The 21,782-nt window shown below is 54.6% G+C and overlaps 1 protein-coding gene across 7 annotated transcripts in view; it reads left to right on the top strand.

The window, feature by feature from the left end:
* The window catches only part of FRMD5 (FERM domain containing 5), a 402,855-nt gene that overhangs the window by 226,762 nt on the left and 154,311 nt on the right, over positions 1-21,782 (top strand). The window contains exon 1 of one of the 7 annotated variants that reach the window (XM_075896794.1): positions 4,953-5,089. The exons of 5 other annotated variants lie outside the window; for them this stretch is intronic. The gene's annotated coding sequence lies outside the window, so the exon portion shown is untranslated. Of the gene's footprint in view, positions 1-4,952; positions 5,090-5,139; positions 5,341-21,782 lie in introns of those variants that run through there. One more of the 7 variants, XM_075896789.1, reaches the window with a different exon arrangement.

Genomic DNA, 21,782 nt, shown 5'->3' with positions numbered 1-21,782 from the left:
CCAGGATGCATGAGGATTGGGCAGTCATTCATGATGTATAACTGTACTGAGTGACCGTTTGCTGAGTCCCTCTCTTTCCATCTCTGGCGTAAGCGCATATATCGTCCATGTCCGGTGCGGATATGGTTTGGAGCTAGCCCTATGCACCATGTAGAGGAGAAGCCCGACCCTTCCATAGTTGGGTCATCGATTAGACTTTTGTTTGGTACGTCAGCAGCTGTCCAGAGTTCAGACCATCTTCTGTGGACATCTTTCCTCAAGGAGGGCTGCGGACAAGACCAGATCGGTTTTCTCGATTGCCGTTGGTGGCGAGGAGGGTGTTCTAGGTTTAAATATGTTTAAATATGTTTGGAACCATCAAAAGTTCTTGCCCCACACACTCATCAGCGTTAGAACAAATTAAAAATGAAGGGATCAAGTCTTGCAATACAGGACTTTTAAATCTGCCGATTACAATAACACCTTTAATTTACAAAGCAGTGAACAATGCATCCAGCTCAGTCCTGTTGGAGACCGAGAGGTGTATTTTACCAGCTGCTGTGAAATGTTTTGTTAACTATTAGCACTTACATTTCCATTGGGCAGAAACAATTTATTACCCATGGTGCAAGAGTTTCTCAAATTTCACATCCGCTGGTCCTGGACAGCAGTTTGGTAAGTGGCAGGACTTTGGCCATTGTAGCTTTTGTTTTCATTTATTTCTTTGTGTAACAACCTGAGAATTTGGAAGTTGGGAAGCTGTGGCATTTTACAGTTATATTAGGGGCATGTCTCTGCCTCTCAACGCTGCCGAAACTGCTGGCTTTGTGACGTTTGCATGACCAAAAGAAAAGAGAAGCCTTGTTGGGAGAGGGGGCACAAAGAATCGCTCCATCTCTCCACACCACCCAGGTTCCCGTGCGTAAGCTTGGCAAGGCGCACGTGCTACCTGCGGGATGCAGCCAGCGAGGAAGGAGAACGTAACGATGTGTCTCTTGAGGGGCCTTGTTCTCATGAAAGTCGCGGATTGCCAGAGCAGGGTTCAGAAGATTGACATTTCTCACTCTTTGGCTGCCTTCAGCCACACGCCCTTCCTGAGAGGGTCTTGCATCTTGTTTATGGCTTTATCTGAAGCCAGCAGGCGCTGGAGCCTTTCAGTGGCCTCTGGTTTTGCCTCCTTCCCTGGGAAAATTTTCCTTCGCTGCTCACCAGGCCAAGCACGGCTCGAAGGTCGTCTTCCTTCTGCCTTGTCCCCTGGAGCACTAACTGGGGATGTGTTGCCTATGGTGACAGTGGATCACCATGTATTCCTCACTCTGCTCCCTCCTTCGCATCAGAGAAGCCTGACAACCGCTTGGCTTCGAACGTCCTGGTTTGGGCTAATGAGTCTGTGGCTAAATGATTCAGGAGTAAGACGGAAGCTTTTTCTCCCAGAGGGCCAGGAGGTGCAAGCTGGGAAGCACTCGGGCCTGGAATGAAGTGGGCATTGTCCTCCTCTTACTAGCAGAACAAATGAAGAGAGAAGACTCGTCTGGTTGTGGCCAGTGCCGTGCAAGCGACGGCGCTGCGGCCGCAGTCGGCACAGGGCGGAAAGCACTCAGCTGCCTGAGATTTGGAGAAACAGAGCTCAGTTAGCCGGGGGATGGGCTCCAGGCACAGATGATAACGTGGAGGTTCTGCAAACAAGTCGATAGGCCAGGGAGCCATGCAGCAGTGGCTTGGAAAAGGCTGGGAAAAGGAGGACTGAGCTGTATTCCTTCCTGATAAGATCTGTGACCTTTTGACATGTTGTAATAGTCAAGTCTATCGCTCTGATTCTCAGGCCAAGCAGCTGAGTTAGGCATCTCCCTTCAGAGCCAAGCCTTCACTGATCCCCGCTGAACAAGACAGGGGCCACCTTACGGCCTAGATCCTTACAGAGAGGGTAAAAATAGAGGTTCAGATGTACGGTCTGGCCTGGCTCTGGGACCCCATGGGCTCCGCGTGGAACCACATAAGAGGACGGGGTAGGCTTCCTGGCGGACGCTTTCTTTCTGCGGGCTCAGTATGTTCCAGCCATACAATAAGGAGATTTGGGGTGGGAAAGCAAGTTGCCTGCACTGCTGTGAGGGTCTGACCAGGCCCTGTGTATTTAAAGTGAATGGAGGCGCATGCGTGGTTGAGGGGTTACAAAATGAAACCCATGAGAAACCAGCACATACGCGCGTGGAGACTGCAGGACAACTTGAATACTTACAGCTGTTCCTAACCTGCTACTTGAGGAAAACTGAACACCCTTGCCCCGCCCGCAGCCCTGCCCTGCCTCCCATGCCCCGCTCATGCCTCACCCCTTCCCCGCGGCCCTGTCCCTGCTCACTCCAGCCTCTTCCTCCCTGCCTCGCTTACTCTCCCTACACTCACTCCTCATGTTTAACAGGCTGGCTTAGAGGGCTGAGGTGCAGGAGGAGGTGAGGGCTCTAGCTGGGGGTGTGGGCTGTGGGTGGGGCTGGGATGAGGGGTTTGGGTTGTAGGATAGGGCTTCAGACTGGGGGCTTTGGAGTGCAGGAGAGGGCTCGGAGCTGGGGAAGAGGGGTCAGAGAGCAAGTCTGTGGGACCGCTGGGAACTCGGCTGCCCTAGCTAGTGGGCCTGTCCCATCTGTGTGCGGAGGCTACCCTCTCTTTGAATGTCTGGTTACAGGGTTGGTCTCTCTTTTCCCACGGGGGTGTCCTCATGAAAGGCCAGCACACCCAGCGCTCCCTGGAAGGTGCTTGTGTTCTGACATGCGCCGGCTCTCACCAGAAAAGCAGGGTGTGTGTGTGTGGGTGGGTGGGGGGACTACCACTACCACTACCCCACACAGCTCACCACAGCCCCGTGCCGTGTACGACAGTTGTGAGGCTGGAGCCTCTTCTCTTCTGCATTAAACCCAGGCCCATTTGGCCTCTAGAGGTCAGTGCTGGCGTGGGAGATTGGGGAACCGGGGCAGAATCAGGGGGCAGGCTCTGGGTGGCGTTTACCTCAAGCAGCTCCCGAGTAGCAGCTGGTACCATCCCGCCCTACATGAAGGCACATGCAGATGGCTCTGTGCTTTGCCCCATCTGCAGGCGCCACCCCGCTGCTCCCATTGGCTGTGGGTGCTGCCAATGGGCGCAGCAGGGGGCCCTCTTGGCAAGCGGTTCCATTTTCTAATTGACCTTGCAGGTAGGAAGGTGCTTCCTGTTCTCTGACTTCAGTTTCTCCTTTTCTGTTTTCTGGCCGTTTCCGAGGGATGCTCCCCGAGCTGCCTAGAGTATTTGCTCCCCCTTTTTTTTTGTTGTTCTGCCCCTTGCCGAGCCCCATCCGGGCAGCTGCTGGAGCCTTTCATGTCCCATTGGCTGCACAGGAACCGAGGTTGCCTTTGCCTTCTGCAGGAGGAAACCTTGTAGGAGAAAGGCCACTGATGCTGCACACTCCGTTGGCAGGTTTCTCCCCAGCGTGTTTACTTGGTCCCCTTCACCTCTCCTTGGAGCTCATCCCTCCAGGCCATTCATCACTGTTGAGCCATTTGGAGTCTTGTATCTGCAGGAGGGTGCGCTTGGAAGGAGATTTCTGCTACAGGATTTTTAGAGCACCAAGAGCAGAAATCGGATGGTACGTGCTGTTTGTAAAGTACGTGGCAGTTAGCTAGTGTGGTGACTAATCTGTGACCCTCCCTCAGTTACCCCATAGCAACCGGCGACTCTTCTTAACCTTGTTCATCTGAAAGCAGGTGTGGGGGAGATGCGCAGCTTGTGAATTCTGTTTTATTGCCTGCTCTCCCGTCAGTGTGGATGCTAAGTTTGGGGGTAAAGTTCTACACAGGGGGGTTCTAAATGGATTGTCTCAACAGAAGCAGGATCTGTGAAGCATTTCAGAGCTAGAAACCAGTCCAGAAACGTCCTGAATTTCAGCCTGCGTGCACGACGCTAGTGCAAGAAAGAGCTCGTGGAAGCTTGTGAATAGTGCTTCTCCTTGTGTGCAGCCCTTTCACGTCTGGTGGAAATAAATGGGTCCCTAGTGGATCTCCTGAAGCGGCAGGATTTATTGGAACCCGGGCATGGGAGGTTTGCCAGTGTGGTGGGCTGTTGGGACTCTGGAGAGAGTTTTTTACACTTCATTTTTAATTCAATTGGTAACTTATTTCTTGCATTTGGCCCCACGGCTTGTGAGGTGCTGGGTGTGCCTGTGTAACACGCACGCACGCTATTGGATATCTCAGCTCAGTAAGAGAGAAAGAGAGAGAGCTCACAAGCATGTCTTTGTTTAACATGCCTCTCGTGACGGGATCTGATCCAGTCTATTGCAATCAATGGGAAATCTGTTGTCTGTGGTGGGCTTTGGAGCAGGACTACACTCCTTAACTTAGGACACTTCTACGGTGACAGTAGAAGGGCCATATCCATCAAGGTGCAACTGAGAAACGTCTGTGTGCAAACAATATTTCCCCCTCTCCTTAGGATGCCTTTGAGCAGTACTTTCCAGCTGACCCACTAAATGCCAGCTTACCAAATTGTGCTCTGTGTAAACCCAAAGCTGTACACCTTACCCAGGTGTCTCCCACAGAGCTAGCGTCAGGTATCCAAAGCTCCAACTTATGGCACAGATTCTAAACAATTGGGAAAAGATATCCACCTACGCTTTGGGGAAAAGCTGCTCATGCACTAGCTGTTCTCCTGGATGCCTCTTTAACCCTTGCTTCTCCGCAGCCTCCAACACGTCCCGCGTGGAGAATCAGACAAATGGATGGATGAACTTCAGGGCACGTACCAGGGCCAAAGCCCACCGTTCAGTGGTGTGTTCGGTGGGTTCGTGTAGGGAAATGTAGCTAAGCGCTCTTGTGCTTTTCCCTGGCTCTTTTCCGGGCCACGGCCTGTTAATGATTGGCTTTGTAGCGGGGTTGCTTGGCTGTGTGAAGTGAAGCATGTGCTGCAGCAGAGATATTATCTCCATTACTAGGCTCTCTCACTGACAAGACTCTATGCCGATCTGCCGGTGGCACCCAGGGTGGAAAGACAGAACACGGCCCCACATGGATCTTGTGGCCAGACCCCTCAGCTTTTTCTTTCCAACCTCTCTAGAGCGCGGGACTCGGGAAATCCAAGAATTTTGAAAGTGAGTCTGTGGTGGACAGGAGGGTGCTGGCCAGCATCCAGTGTCTAATGGGTTAATAGCTAGAGGATTTTGGCACAAAGCCTGGAAAGCCAATGGAAAAGACGGTTGAAATTTAAAATGAATATAGCTACCTGGCTGCTGTTCCTTTGTATGAGTTTAAGCCAGGAGCTGGTGGAAACGAGATGAATTAATCCAGGCAGGACTCCCATGCCTACAAGGAATACTGGGCATGGAATGGATTGAAGTGGATCGTGAGTAAATAGGGGAAGATGTATATTTAGTTGCCATCAGGTTATTTTCTTTGGTTTTTTTGGTTAAGCTTCTCGGTGTAAAATCAATTTACTCTATCCCCCATTCACTATATCTAAGCTGTACCCAGAAATACTATATTCTCTGTGTTTTAATTTGTTTTTCTCAGTTGCTCTGTAACACCTAGCAACCAAGTCTGCTTTATTAAGGAGATCTGTTTGTTTTTGTTAATAAAATCATCTTATTGAAGGTGACGCTGTGTGCTGGAAGGTAACAGGAGGTCTGTGTGTGCCTGCCCAGCCTGAGAGGTCAGCCAACAGAGACAGTCTGTTTTCTGTGTTGTTTTGTTTCTTTTTTTCAAGCTCTCTTGTGGCATAAGAGCTTGGCGAACTCCCCTGGAAGAAGTTCAAGTGATTCTTCCTAGGTTTTAAAAGGAGTTGGACATTTACTGGTGGCAGCCTATCTCCCAGTGTCAATGAATCTGTGACTGGAGAGTTTTGGAAGCAGAGCCTGTAAAGGCGAGGTATTTTAAGGTCTCTTGCGGGCCCCCGCCTTCTGCACTCGGCGTGCCAGAGTGGGGAACAGACCTGACCGAGTCCCTGGGGGATGGCACGGGAGGGGGAATTTGGCTTCCAATCCAACACCAGATTGGTGGTGGTGGTGAGCTTGTCTCTCTGTATTCCCCTGCACGTGGCCTCACATGCACCTAGTAGAGGTGCTGCACTGACTCCTGGCCACGCGAAACAGCAGCAAAGAGCCCATGACTTGGGAAAGAGGAAACTGCTCCATGCGGTACAACCGTCCCTCCAGCCACTGATGGGGTGAGTGGGAATTGCTGGCACTCTGCCCCTCACTGGATTGGGCCTGCAGAAGGCAAGTCCCCTGGCACGCAGGGTGGGAGGGGTTGGTTGTATCCAAAAGTTTTGGTTTGTTTTATTTTTCCGACTGGCAACCAAATTAGGCATTTGTACAGATCCGCCGCCTGCCTCTCATAATCGGAATGAGCAGGCCTGGCTTAGTGCATAATTCATATGCACTGTCGATTTCCTCTCTGAATTTTCCCATATAGGTATTTTGCATAATGTAATATTTATTGCTTATTTGACTTAAAGCGAGACGCTTCCATCATTTATTAAAAACCAATAAAATGTTTCTTCAGGCGATACGGTTAGAAAACGGATAGGGCCCTGCTTCTTCCTGGATTGCGTTTGTATCCTGCCGGTATGTTTTCTCACAGGGTTTTATGTGTATTGTGGCATTGCAGCTGCATGCAACATCTCCGGAGACCATGTTGCGTGAATGGTTTAGGTACGCAGCTCTATGGGGGAAGGTGGAACAAGGTGGGAGGGTGATTAAAGTGAATCACTCAAGTTGCAAACACCTCCAGAGGGGTAACCCTGGGGGAGGCTTCTGCACAATGTCAGAAAACAACAGACAAAGCGCTTTTGGCATAACAGGCTGCAGTTCAAGTGACTCGGGGCTGTCTTTGCCATCTGTCAACTGGCAGACAGGGCCGTCTGTCTCTTGCTAAATAGAAGGAAGGACTTTGGACTGCGAGGTGCTAGTGACACTGATGGGTGACTCCTGGTGTATGTAGTGTGTGTTTGTCCGGTGTGTGTGTGTGTGTGTGTGTTTACTGTGTCATGCTTTTACCTTAAGAATAAATGTGCTTGCTTAGAAAGAGAAATGTGGTGACTTGCAGCTGCCAGAGAGGAGGCTGTGCCCAGACATTGGGCAGGCTGGCTTGCTGGGGGTCCTGCAGTGTAACTGGACGTGCTGGTGCTGTTATCCTGAAACTGTGACAGACGATCCACCAGGCGGCTTTACAAGTAGCTCATTGCCAGTTTGATCCATGGAGAACTCAAGTCAGCCTGAAAGCACCTCCCTGGCCTTTCTGTGCTCCACGCAGTGTAGCAATGCGTGTTTCAATCCCATGCCAGCAGCAGTGAGAAGGGGACCCCAGAGCTCTGTTTGCTCTTGCTGCGGGCGGCGTGATCTCGCGTTTCAGATGTACGTATCTCGTTTAGATCCATTCAAATCAAAGGCTTCATCTGGAGTGTCCTTCTCTGATGCTGGGAAGTTCTAACCCACTGATCTTGGCGGTTTGAAAGCCTTTGCAGCAGCCTGGAAACCAGTTTTTCCAGGAGATAATAGCTTACTAATCCTGCTGCCTTGCATAATTTCACATGTGTTCACATGGAATATGGATTAAATACTCCTGATGTGTTTGGAATTGAGATTTCTACCGGGAATGGCTAGCAGTCCTGTGTAGCATGCCTAAAGTCTACGGGTTTGTGCTGGATGGATGGTAGTGAGGTGCATCCTGTATCTCTGAACTGGGTGAACTGGTTACACTGGTGGAGCGGTTAGAAGGCCAGACTGGGTCAGACCAAAGATCCATCCAGCCCAGTGTCCTGTCTGCCCAGTGGCCAGTGCCAGGGGCCCCAGAGGGAGGGAACAGAACAGGGAACCATCACCTGATCCCTCCCCTGTCGTCCGTTCCCAGCCCCTGGCAAACGAGGACTCCTGCCCAGTTCCACGGGGCCAAGGTCCTGTGGAGTTTGCAGCCCTTTGCTTTCCCTGGCTTTTGTCCATGCCCAGGGTAATGTTGCTCAAAATACCTTTAGCTTCTGGTCTGGTGCGACGCCCCCTCCCCCTTCTGCAAAGGGTTTTGTGCCAGCGGGTGAACCACAAGTCATTGGTCACCCGCACAGTAAGGAAGGGGAAAGTTGCGGGGTGACATCTGAGGCTATGTAGGTCAGGCTACATGATCTAACCGTCCCTTCTGGGCTTCAGATCTGTGACTGGAAAAGGGCAGGAGAGCAAGCCATGCGGAGAGGCCGGCTCTGCGTGAACACCTCGAGAGCACGGCCCAGCAGGTCGGTCCATCTGGCTGTCTAGCTAGCTGTCTTATGGGGAGCTGTGTCGCTGGGAGGCAGCACCCCTGGACTCCACTGGGAGCCTCTAAATCCCTCCTCTCAGGGAGAAAGTTTAGCCTCTGTGGGAACACTGTCTGTAGCGTTCCGATTGAGTTCACAGTGGTTAGCCATGCAGACCGAGCCGGAGCTGGCCACAGCTGGGGAAGATGAGGAAGGACGTGTGGTGTGAGGGTGGAGTCTTCTTTCCAAAACCCTCCGCTTTACCTGATCCACTGGGGAGCTCCCAGTACCCACAAACCAACCTGCGAGTCTCTCAGCTGCTCCCAGACTCCTCGCAGATCCGGACCCACACGGCAACCCCTCAGAGTATTGTTTAACCTCTGGACTCGACCTCAGAAAATGGCCTGGTCCGCTCAGGTTTGCCCCGGAGCTGAGCTGTGGGAAAGCGTCACTCGTGTCGAGCCTGCGACCAAGGGACGTGCTCCTCTGCTGTGGTTTCCTAATTCTAAAGAGTTAAACCTCTGCAGCAAGTACAAGTGATCTGGCATCGGAGCACTAGAGCGTGAGCCTGGAAGTGGCGCTTGCTGCATAGTTTGACTGCCGCAGCAAGAGAGGAATCCGACCACAGAATGCGGCTGCAGGGAGATGGATTTAGATGTTCCAAGTGAGTTTTGTGGCATCGCAAGATGTTGATTGGCACGCGGATAAGAGCATTTGTTTTAACTTGACAGTGTCCTTTGATAGCCCAGCCAAATTCTAATTGGATGAATATCATCTGTTTGCCTAAAATCCCCTCCTAGGTTCACTAGGATGAAATAATTTTCTTTCCTTGGTCTGAACTGTTGCCAAAGTGGCTCTCTGCGCTCTCTGGCTGTGGTCAGTTTGCTCCCCCCGGTGGGTGAATTTCTGTAGTGTGTGAAAAGACACCTCTGTCTGCAGGACCCAACTCTACCCTTGGGCACAGGAGCTGCGCAGGCATTGCTGACGTGTAGATGCGTCCGTGTCTGAGGGAAAGAGGGGAAGCCATAGCTGATCAAGTGCTTGCTAGAGGACTTGTGAAGTTTGCCATGTACATTGGGGTGTCTGGGCCAAATGAAGTCTCTAGATGCCAGTCACCTGGAAGTGGCTGTCCGCATCCCTAAGGCTTCTGCTTTCCAGGCTGCTGTTGCTGGCATTGCTCTGCCATAGATGGGAATCCGGGTTATGCTGCCAAGGAGCGCTAGCAATGTACCGGCCTTGCAGTCTCTGGAGTCACCTGTAGAAACGCTCTTTCAGCCGCCTTTTTGTCTCCTTTCCTTTCGGGGGCCTGGCAGGCGAAGGCAGCCGACGTGTCCCTCAGCAGAGACTGTCTGTGTCAGCCGGAGCCCCGGGAGAAGGGTGAGGGGGCAGAAGCAGAGCGTGTCAAAGCCCGGTGTGGGCCTGAGGCGTACCTAGTTGGCTGTCGCGTGGTTCCGTGCCCGAGCGCCTGTGGTTCGAACGGGAGCTGGTGCCATGCCGAAGTCTGTTCCGCACCCCGCTGGGGTCGCTCTGGTTTTACTTACTTCAGCAGTTCTCCTCGTTAGCTGCTTTACAAGCCCCCACGATGGTTTGAGGTGACGAAGCCAGGAGCGGAGATGGGAAGAAGTGACAGCTGCATTGATCCCTGAATGCCAGGTGGAGGCAAAGCGCCTCCAAGTTCACGGCCTGCCTGCAGTCATGCTGGGAGGAGATTGGATCCCATTTATCTCCCCCCCGTGACTATCTGTTCCGACAGGCCCTGTCAGGCAGCATGCAGGCTCAGCAGCCGAGCCCCGAAGTCTGTGTCAGGAGAATTACTGCAGCGGATGCAGGCAGGGTTCGAATGACATCTCTGTCGCCTTGCTCTAATGTTTTACTGTCTGGCTACAAACATTGCAGTAATTAAACAGGATGACCTTGCTTGGCTGAGCGTAATGGACCTGATGAGGCGGGCGCCCTTTCGGGGCGCTTTCCGGGGCTCAGCGCTGAACGAGAAAGCCAAACCCTGCCTCTTGCACGGATGCCTGCACTAGGGATGTTAGAAACCAGGTAGCAGGGTAATCGTGTAACCGCTGAAAATCTGAGCAGTTAGGTGTGGAACCTAAGGGCCAGCGGCCAGATGTGGCCCCCAGCTTGCCTGGATCCGGGGCCCCTGAGGCTCAGGGCTCGCCCCAGCATTGGGGAGCCCGCGCTGGCACTCCTGCTCCCCGTGGGGCTGTAGCACACAAAAGCTACTAGGCTGGGCCCCACTAGACTCCAGTGTGGGGAGGAGAATGGGGGGGGGGTTGCTTCTCGCTTGGGGGCAAGCCCTGACTGATTTTTCTGTGGGTCAGCGGCCCCCAACCCAAAACAGATTCCCCGCCTCTGGGTTACACAGTTACCAAAGCTGAGTTTGGCTTTATACAGCAGAGTCCTCAGTGAAGCCTGTAGGAGCGGGGCCGCCAGCCTGGCTCCGGGGGAGGGGGCTTCGTTGAATGTAACCTAAGCTGCTAACCGGTAAGGATGCGTTACCTAAAAGGGCCCGCTCATCCCGCTGCCGGAACAGCCGAACTGGCCGCAATCGTGGGAAAACGTCTGGGAAAATAGCCTCCTGGAGGCGTTTGTCTCTCTTCCAGGGACTCGTCCTGTGCCCAGCGAAGCCAGTGGAGAGATTCCCATTGACAACAATGCGTTTAGGGCTGTGTTTGCATTTAGCATGCCTCCCGCGGGCTTGTGGCCCTGTGTTGATGGGGGAAGGGAGGGTGTTAGCTCAGTGGATTTAGTGGGCTGTGTAATGAGCAGGGGTGGCCCGTGAGTCTAGGCAGACTAGGCGGTCATCTAGGGTGCTGCTGGCCCCGGGCGCCTGATGATGACATCACGGCCATTGATGGCCATGCAGGCAGGGGCGCCGATCGCGCCTTCTGCCTGGGGCGCCAGCTGCCGCAGCCGGCCTCGGGCCGCTCCTGGTAATGAGGCAGGCACATGTGTCTGAACGGAACCGGTATTGCCTGGCTGGGTGGTAGCTTGTGCTCCGCCTTGTGGTCCATGTTGACCAGTTAACACAGGCTAAAATGACTGCTTGCCCTGTCTGCACTAGGCTCTGAAATGTGCTGGCCGATGTGTTTTAAAAACATCTGTCTAGTGTAGCTGTAACCCGCAGACAACAGGCAGCTCCTGTGGCCAGGTCAGGAACCAGGCAGACCGTCCCCTTTTCCGAGTGTTGGACCAGCATCTGCTCCCGTTATGGGCTGCCGATAGTTCCCTGACCCTCTTCTCAGAGTCCGTGATGGGTCGTACAGGCCTGGAGCAAATACTGTTTTCTCTTGCTGTTTCTCACTGATGCACACAGCACAAATGGAGAAAAGCAAGGTAGATTGTTTTCTAAATTATATGAAATTGTTTAGAGTGCAAAAAAACCCCACTATATTGGATTTGAATCTTTTAAAAACTGTCAGTCCTTTCTGAAGCATCAGTGTTCTTCTCTTCCATCTGGAAAGGACTCAATACAAACGTATTTCACTTGGAGGTAGTCCCGGGTTTACAAAGACATGATGGGAGGCCGTACCTGCCCCAGAAATCTTGTTCAATGAGAATTTTGAACAAATTAGTGAGAGGCATCCAGAGAACATGCTTTCTAAGTAACCCCAAAATCTTGGCTTGCTGTCCTGTGACTGTTGACTTGGCATTTAGTTCTCAGGATCCTGAATCTTTATAGGACATTCATTGTATGTTGTGAGATCTTTTCACAGTGTCTAAGAAAGGAGTTGATATGATTCAGATCCACAATACAAAATGAGGAAATTAAACCGTCAAAACTTCTGTACTTTCAGTAACTTAAAGACTGACTGTCTAAGCCTGAAATCAGCAAACACAGACGGATAATTGTTCTTAATTCATCCCGCTGTGGTTCATAGCACAACATATAACCTGTTGCTTGGAGCAGCAAGCTGGGAATCATTCCTAGCTTTGTGGCCTTGAGAGAGTCATTTTTTAAAGCAGCCGTTGCTTGTGGCGGTTTCAGTTTTGGGATGCTGCATGTGAAATGCCTAGAGCCTGATCGCAGGAGGCATTGGCCCCCAATGTGTGCTTGAAGCCACCGAGAGCCACGTGGCACTGAAAATCAGACCCCAAGCATTACAGGTTTGTCACCCAACCAGGGAAGCATCCGAACTGAGTGGACATTGCTGGGACCTTTGGCCACAGTTTCTCAGCCACAGAAACAGGGAAACTAAGTCACCAGGCTGTCGTGAGCTCTCTTTAGAGTCTGCGACACGTGTCCAGCATCTCGGTGAAACGGTGCCAAGAGCAGTCAATGCGAAGTGCCGCAAGATGGCAGCCTGATCCCCCAGGGGGCTGGCGAGCTTTCTTACGCCCCAGAACAAAGTACAGACAGACAGCTGCAGCCCAGACTTCCTCTTGTGCTCCCCCAGAGAGTCTTAACCCTGCCCTGGGGGCGCCATTGCTAGGAATACAAGGCCAGTTCACTGCTTGGATCCCCTTTGGGGGCACGGGGGAAGGGTACCGTTTGCTTTCTGTGGGGGTGCTGTTTTTTCTGTTGGGGATCTGCATGTTAGGAACTAGCCTGAGGTCGCTACGGTGGTTTCACGTCAAATAACCACGCACCGGAGTCACTCTCTGACTGTCAAAGCAGAATGGGTTCCACAGTGGGGAAACGTTAGAAACCCCTGGCCTCCGGCCACCCCCAGGAGCTGTGAGTATTAAGCATTACACTTAAATGCTACAGGTATCTTAAAAAAAAACTAGGTGCTCGAACATGCCCTGGAGTCGAGAAATCTAGGCTCTGCCACGCGGTTCCGTCACTGCTCCGAAGTGCCTGTGTTTGTGGTTTGGAGTCAGACTTTTGCATGTGGCGAATGTCGTTCTAGTGGCTCATTATTTGTCCCTTTATTCTATGACCCCCTGAGAGTGAGTGATGGAGTGGGTTAGGGAGACGGTTGAATTCAATACCGTAGCTTAAAGGTTTTCCCCTGCTATTTTAAGAGACTCGCCGTTTGCAGCAGTGGCTGAGTGAAATGTTTCTTTAAAAAATTGCCCTCCCGGGGTGCGAACGACAGACTCATTTCCAGCTTCTGGACAGGATGGGCCACCACGTGTGTTTTGTATTGAGTCCACCTGGGATGCTTCTTTTCCATGGAAGGACCTTCCTGGACAGCCCCCCTCTAGTGCGCACAGGGTTTTAATATGCAGCAAAGCTATGGAGCTTTCCGAATGTGGCTGGGTGGAGTTTAGCCTGCAGGGAGCATTGCATGCACTGTGCCTAGGGTACGTATGGAACTCAATGAGTATAGACGGATGGAGGAAAGAACTCTACCGACTGCAATAGGATTAGATCACTTGCCACCAAAATACAGTGCAGAAGGAGCTCCGCAGTCTCCAGAGCCAGGCCGCCTTTCCGACGAGATGGCCTCTTTCCCGTAACGGCCCTTCTCAGAGCAGCATGCGTGCTTGTCTGAGCAGGGAGTGAATTTGGGGCTTTGCAAAGGGGTTTCTCTTTCAGGGGGTGAGACAGCTGAATGGCCCCCTCGGTCACCCCCTCTTCTGACCGCCCACGTGCGCAAACACACCCACACTTCCCTTTGTCTCCACCTTGTCCACAGCCCTGCCACGTGGCTGCTGCCTTGTCTCTGAAGAAGCCCAGAGTGGACGCCTTTCAAACCCAAGCCAGCCAGTGGCTGTTCTTAACTCGCTGGGCTGCGTCGAGCGTGGCACTGAGGAGGCTGGCGAGGTGGCATTCCCGGCCCCGGAATGTACGTGGGACTGATTGAAGGGGGTTCCAGAAGAAGTTGTCCTAAAAGCCCCTCCTTTAATAGAAGAATAATGCACATGATGCAACTGCAGCGCCGCCTGAGTAGGCGGCTGGATCCCTGCTGCTGAATTTACAGGCTGCTGTCGAGATACAGAAGGGGGTTCGTGTTCTGTGCGGGGCGGTGGAGTATCCCGTAAGAGATGCAATGCTTGACGGACGTTCATGGCTTTAGAGACCGAATCTACCATTCCATTAGCAGAGAATCAGACAGGATTAGGGTTGGCCGAGAGCTCAGGAGGTCAGCAAAAGGCCACTCACAACCCGCTCAGGATGGAGTTGGCCCCACCTCCCTAGGTAACCCGTTCCATTGCGGGGGGTGAAACTATCCAGGACCGAATTTTTCAGACTGGTGTTAACCAAGCCTCTGTTTTCACCCCTGTACTTCTTTGTGGATGTCCTTTGTCATTTGGACATTAGCCTGCCCTACCTGGCTGCACCTCCACATCACGCACTCAGAGCGCTAAATGACTCCAAAGGGGAGACTCATATATTGTGTCCAGTTCTGGGCACCACATTTCAAGAAAGATGGGGAGAAATTGGAGAGGGTTCAGAGAAGAGCAGCTAGGGTGCCAGGTGTCCGGTTTTGAGCTGGACAGTCCGGTATTTGAGGGTTCTGTCTGGAAAAAAATTAAGAAAATACTGGACATATAAAATGTCGGGTATTTTCTAATTAGGTAAGTTTTATTATTATGAGTATCAGTATGTAGTTGCAAACTGCCTGGCTGGTAGACACGCAACTACATGAGGGACGGGGACGGGGTGGGATCGAATCCCCGGGGCCAGACTCGCTTGTGCTTCGTCAGGACCGTGCGCAGGACAGGCAGCGCCCCGGAATCTGCGTGCACCCAGGCCATTCCTGCTCCCCCCATCCGAGTCTCTCCCCCGACCCCCTCCTGGCCAGCCCTGCTTCCCGCCAGCCGGTTCCACACCTTCCCCCGATCTCCCCTGGCCAGCCCCGCTCCCCCCGACCATCCCTGCTTCCCGCCAGCCGGTCCCACACCTCCCCCCTCCCCCGATCTCCCCTGGCCAGCCCCGTTCCCCCGTCCAGCCCTGCTTCCCGCCAGCCGGTTCCACACCTCCCCCCCCCCCGATCTCCCCTGGCCAGCCCCGCTCCCCCCGACCATCCCTGCTTCCCGCCAGCTGGTTCCACACCTCCCCCCCCCCCCCCAGATCTCCCCTGGCCAGCCCCGCTCCCCCCGACCATCCCTGCTTCCCGCCAGCCGGTTTCACACCTTTCCCCTCCTCTCCCCCGATCTCCCCTGGCCCAGCCCCGCTCCCCCGACCCCCTCCCAGCCAGCCCCGCTACCCTCCCGGCCAATACCACCCCCCCCCCCATCTCAGATCAAGTGTCTCCAGTATTTTTTTTAAGCCACCTGGTAACCCTAAGAGCAACACAAATGATTATCTGAAGGAATTGGGCTTGTTTAGTTTGGAAAGGAGAAGACTGAGAGGGGACGTTACAGCAGTTTTCAAGTATCTAAAAGGGCATGTTACATGCCCCCCCCTCTGAGGCAGGGTGCTGGGCCTATCAGGCCCCTCAAGACGTACTGTGAGTGGTACCTACCCAAGTACCCCATGCAAAAGTCCAGCCTAGTGGCCAAAGTCAGTAGCAGGGCCCAGTGGCCTAAGTCGATAGTTAATCCTGGTTCCCTGAGCAATCAGGCCTGTCGGGCCAAGTCAATAGTCCCCGTGATGTTTTAGAGCAGGTTGGACAGACGCCTGTCAGGGATGATATAGACGGTGCTTGGTCCTGCCATGAGGGCAGGGGGCTGGACTTGGTGACCTCTCGAGGTCCCATCCAATTGATTCTGTGATTCTATTAAGTGTGAGAATCTGGACCAGCTGGAAATCAATTCCCAGTCTTTATGATTCTCTAGTTTTACAGATTCCTGGATGCTTGTTTTATTCCTTCTTTTCTGAGCCATTGTCCTGTGCCTGGTGCCCAAGGCAACACACTATTACCCTGTTGTTATGGAAGTGGAAGGAGTTGTGAATGGGCAGACAGCCGCAGACCCTAACTCAGTGCATTGTGTTGTGAAGTGCCGAAACTCGGCGATACCGCCGTGGCGCAGTCCCTGCAGAACGCCACGCTGCCCAAATGTCGTGGGCCATCCCGTCTTTAGAAGAGATCTTTTTACAGGGCCCCCTAAGGGGGCGCAGGGGGAATTCTGTCTCTCAGGGATGATCCTGCATCTCTTATGCCTGGGAATCCTTGGCCTGGCCTGCTTTGTGCTGTGTTCTCTCTCGGTCGTGCTTGGTCCTGAGCATGGCTGGAGGTGGCTGACGTGTCTTTCACACGGGCGCTCGGAAAGTCCCCAGCCTCTGCTTCTCCTGGCCTTTCTGGAGGGAAGCTGTCAGTCCACATAACCATCCCCACCCTGGCATTTTATGCAGGAGATACGTTTTTCCCTCTTGGGCGAGTCTGAAAGGTCGGGTGTGACGTGCGTGTGTGGCTGCCCCGTGGAAAGAGCCCGGCCGCTCGCTCTCTCTTAGACGATAACCATGGCAAACGCAGCCCCGGGGCTGGCCCGTCCAGCCAGTGCTGAGCGGAGAGGCCTGCTGTGGCAGAGCAGTCGGCCCTCGCTCGCTGTCCAGCGGGTGCTTCCCAGGAATTCGTGGGAAGCAGAGGCTCCTGCCACCCCCCCCCCCCACGTAACCAAACCAGCAGGCCAGTAGTAACTGATGAGGCCGGGTCCCTGCATGCCACACCCTGGGCATGAGCTGCCAGAAGAAATGCAAGGAAGGAAGGAGATGGGTGCAGCCTGGAGCCGTTAGCATGATGCGTTTGCTCTGCACGCTGACCGTAGCCCTGGGCACCTGGCTGGTTAGGCGGGTGCGCTGGGGTTGTCAGAAGGCTGCTGTCTCAGGTCAGATCCTGGGGAGAAAAGGTCCATTTTGTAGCTGTTTGCATAGAGCACCCCCCGCCCTCACCACAGGCCCCCTGGTCATCCGGCTCGCGTCCCTGGGGTGTGGGCTTTGGGCAGGGGCAGAGCCTGGGAAAGGGGTGGAGCGAGCGCAGGGGGTTGCCTTGGGGCCCTGCGTCTGGTCACTTGGGAGGCTGGCCCAGGCCTTGCCTGGACAGTCGTCTGGGCAGCTCTCTTGCTTCCCCAGTACTCCCCACCCTCCTCCTTCATCTGCAGCCCTCTTCCAGGTCGGCCTCGGGGCAGGAAGGGGTCAGCCCCACAACTGCGCCGTTAGGCTCTTCTGAGCCTGCCCCTGCCCCCAAGAGGCAGGCCGGGCTGAGCCATGGCTTGGGACGCTCTAAGCCTATGAGATGGGTGTTCCCCGGGACCAGCCATGGGCCGAGCCCCTGACAGACCCCGGAATGTGAGAGGGCAGGGAGGGGAGACTGTGATTTCACTGAATGTACCTGAGTCTCCGGAAGGGTTTGTGTCTTTGGAGGGAAGGGGGCAGGTTTGGGCTGGTCCTTACTGCAGTCACTCTCCCCCCCTCCCCAATAGCCCTATGACTGGGGTCGGTCAAATGCGAGAGGCCCTAACGATGGAGCAGAGTCCAAGCTGCCTGAGCCCTCGCGCCTCAGCCCTGTCTTGCCTTCTGTTCACGTCGCTCGCCGGCCTGGCCTGGAGTCTGCAGCACAGCTGGATCCGTTCCTCTGCAGTCGTTTGTACGGGAGCCGTGCGGCCAGAGCAGCCAGTCTGCCACGACGCCTGCCCTGGGAGTTCATTTGAACAGCCTGGCTTTTAGCACAGCAGGACGGCTGCAAGGCTGTGAAGCAGAGACCCGTGCAAGAACAGCCCCCAGGAGACCTGGATCAGCTTAGGACGGGGTGGGTAATAATATTTGAGGGGGGCCACACCAAGATCGGTTAGTCTGTAAGGTGCCACCGGACTCCTTGCCGCTGAGTGCAGAAGGGCGCTCGAGGTAGAGGACTAGGGTGTGGGGTCCGAGGGGGAGTTTGGGTGAGGGAGGGGGTTGTGACTGGGGGGGGATTGAGAGGGTCCGGGAGGGAGTAGGAGTGCAGGACAGAATTTTGACTGGGGGGAGGGGAGGGAGTTGTGACCTGAGGCGGGTTGTGTGTGCAGAGGATTTGGGTGGTGACCTGGGGCAAGGGGTGGGAAGAGGCAGGGGCTGGGGTGCTGGAGGCAGGCTCTAGGAGGGAGTCCCTTCCCTTAGGAGGCTCCCGGCCAGCAGCCCAGCAGGGTCCTGAGGCAGGCTCCCTCCAGCAGCAGCCCCAGCCACGTGGGTTCCCTCTGTGTGCCGCACAGGGCTCTGCGCCCCGGGGATGAGAGACTTCGCTCACTCCCCGCCCCTGGGCCGTTCATCGCAGCTGGGAGGCAGGACCTGGGGGCACGGGAGCACGTGGACTCTCTCGCCCTTCGCCAGGGTCCCACGGTACCTAGAGGGAGCCGCCAGCCCTTTAAACAGCTGGCAGCTCCCTCTCTGCACCGTGTGCCCCGGGCAAGGGTGAGGGGGGGGAAGCTGCCATCGGTTTTGAACAGCCTCGGGGTCTCGGCAGGGCGGCCGCGGGCTGGAGCAAATGGCTTGGAGGGCTGGATCCAGCCCGTGGGCCAGATGTTGCCCACTCCTGGGTTAGGGGAACCACGCACAAGGCAAATGTCTGAAGGGCCCTTCCGCCTCTTCCAGGCCGACTCTTCTCTTCATGTGGCGCCGTGGCATCGAGTGGGAAATGATCCTCTCCCGTGAGCTGGGGGGTCTTACAGAGCCTTGCACCAGAACTGCCATCTTGAGCCTGTAGCTTCCCTCCTGCGGAGCTGCCTCTCCCTCGCACCCTGAGGCCTAGCGCTGAAATGCCCAAGCCGATGCCTTCCTGCTGGTGTCCGGGGCTGGCCTAGGCAATTCCACCGCACGGAAGGGGAGGGAGGGAAGGGATGAGAAAAGCAAAGGACCCCGCGGTTCCATTTGGACCGTCTTACAATGGAGGCTGCGAGTGACGTGCCCAGCTTGCCCATTGTCTCTGGGCCCCTGAGCCCTGCCTTCCTTGCATACTTGGAACAGCTCATTCAAAAACAAATCGCAGAGTAACGCAAACTGGAGAAGTGTGGCACGTCGGCCCGGAGACACCCGCCAGGCTGCGGGCTTGTGAAATCTCCCTGAACTCGCCGGGCACCTCCCGTCATTGCATTCAGAACGGTAACGAGCTAGCCGGGAAGGCGTCAGCGTGAGATGGTTCCGGAAGCCTGCTCCTGTGCATGGCGTCTGCTGAGTCAGCCGCTGGGACCGGGCCACGGGGGACGGAGCTCTTGGTAACTGGCCTGCTCTGTTCTTTCCCTCTGAGGCTCCTGTCACCGGCCCGTCAGCACACAGAGCTAGATGGCGTCTCGGTCTGACGCAATGCGGCCGCTCTAAGTCGAACCTCCACCGTCCCCTGAAGTGCCTGAGCCGAGTAACGATATTTGGAGTGTGACGCGAGAGCCCTGCTGGCTGGCACGAGGCAGTGGGCCCAGAACGTCTCCTTCCGGCGATTCCTAGAGGCCTGGGAGGGAGCATAGAAGACACAGGGGGCTGCAAGAGGTCCACACAAATGAGCCTTGCGCTGTCCTTCCTTGGCAGCCGAAAGCAGTTTCTTCGTCTCACCGTGAGCCCACGAATAGATGCTGAGGATCCCTACCCGGAGGGGGCAGCATCTCACCCGTGTAGAGCGAGTCTGAGCAGACACCAGCGGCCTGTCATCCCTCTGCTCAGCCCGGCATTCTCCACTTCCCTTCTCCCCCGCGTCGACTTCATACAGCAGCAGCTCAAGCTACTGTCCCGGGGTGAGCTGCAGCCCCCCTGCGCGCCCCAGCCTGGGGCTCTGGAGGGATTGTTCATGGATTCTCTTTCTAGGTCCTGCTGGCTAGCGAGGGAACCCCGACCTCCTGTGCAGCAGTGACGTTACCATGGCTTGGGCTGGCCCATGGCTTTCATTACCCACATGGGGGGGCTAGCCATGGAGCCAATTGACCGACCTCTGCCTGCACACAACTTCAGAAAGCTGCTCTTGCGTGTCTCTAAACAGTGTTCAATGAGAACGGAATGCATGGGAAATAGTAACGGACCAGAGGCATGACGTTCATTCTGCCACCGGGGTTTCCCAAATTGTAGGAAAGCTGGGTCTTGAAGTTTGGACCAGCCCATGTAGGAATGAGGACCGCTTGAGAAGCAGAGATCTGCATGTGGATCTGAACTTCCCCAGAGTTGGGGAGGGGGGTGGTTTTGCCATCTCTACAAACATGGGTAGCACTCACTTAGGTGCAGAGGAAGTGCCTTATAATAGGTGTGGTTTGGCAAATTCTCTGGTTTGGCACTGGTCGGGTCCCCAGGGTGCCGGACTAGAGAGGTTCAGTCTGTAGTGAGTGTGGATTGTAGAATGAAGAACAGGTTGGCCATGAGGATTACAATCCATTGAAGAAGTATTTCAGGGTCTGTCTACACTAGCCCCCTAGTTCGAACTAGGGAGGCTAATGTCGGCATTCGAAGTTGCAAATGAAGCCCGGGATTTAAATATCCCGGGCATCATTTGCATCTTCCTGGGCACCGCCATTTTTCAATGTCCCTTAGTCCGAACTCTGTGCCTGTGCCTACACATGGCACGGAGTAGGTAGTTCGAATTAGGATCTCTAATTCAAACTACCGGTACACCTCGTTCCATGACGGCACCCGGGAAGATGCAAATGAAGCCCGGGATATTTAAATCCCGGGCTTCATTTGCAACTTCGAATGCCGACATTAGCCTCCCTAGTTCGAACTGGGGGCTAGTGTAGACAGACCCTCAGTTACTTTCTCAGCTTGACTTCTTAAGGGTATTCTAGTTAAGGGGTGGGCGATCATTTCTGTCCCAGGGCCATTTCAGAAATGTTTGAAGTGGCCCTGGGCTGCCCCACAAGGGGCAGGGCCTCAGGCAGAAGGGCGGGGCCAGGACACTTCTGTGCTTCCCCACCCACAGACCCTGATCAGTGTGTGGGTGGGAGAGCAAGTGAAGTCTTTGCCCTACCCCGCTGAGAGACCTGCCAGCTGTTCTGAACAGCTGGCGGTTCCCTCTAGGTGCTCTCACCTCTGGTGATGGGAGGAGACTTTGTGCGCTCCCCTCTTCCCGCCCCCTGGTCACTCAAGGCTTGGGGCGGGGGGGGGGACCATGAGAAGTCTGCCCCCTCCCTGCAAGGTTGCGCCGCGCTTAGTCACCTGCCAGCTGAGCAGCAGCTGGTGGTTGACTCTACGTGCCAAGCCCTTTACAAGGCAGGAGGCGTCTTTGCGTGCTTCCCCCTGCCCCAAGCCCTGATTGGCCTGTGGGCAGGGGGAGCCGAAGTCTGATTCCCTGCCCTCTGGTGCGTGTCACTAAGTACCGTGTGCTCCCCCGTTCCTAGGCCCTGATTGGCTAGGGGGCAGGGCCGCTGCAGGATCTCCACGGGCTGGATCAACCTGCGTGGCAGGCCGGATCCCACCCATGGAGGCCCTTTTGCCCACCTTGTTCTAGTTCATGTCTCCAGTGGGCAGCGGCAGTCAAAAAAGCAGACAGGATGTTAGGAATCATTTTTCAAAGAATCGAGAATAAGACGGAGAATATCCCATTGCCTCTGTATAAAACCATGGGACGCCCACATCTTGGGTCCTGCCTGCAGATGTGGTTGCCTCATCTCAAAAAAGGTCTATTGGCATTGCAAAAGGTTCAGAAAAGGGCAACAGAAATGATGAGGGGTGTGCAATAGGAAGAGAGATTAAAAAGACTTAGACTTTTCAGCTGAGAAAAGAGGAGACTAAAGGGGATAGGATAAAGGTCTATAAAATCATGACTGGTATGGAAAAA

The sequence above is a fragment of the Pelodiscus sinensis genome, chromosome 14, assembly GCF_049634645.1.
Source record: "Pelodiscus sinensis isolate JC-2024 chromosome 14, ASM4963464v1, whole genome shotgun sequence".
In the NCBI taxonomy this organism is placed as follows: Eukaryota; Metazoa; Chordata; order Testudines; family Trionychidae; genus Pelodiscus; species Pelodiscus sinensis.
This window is presented reverse-complemented; position numbering and strand designations above follow the sequence as displayed.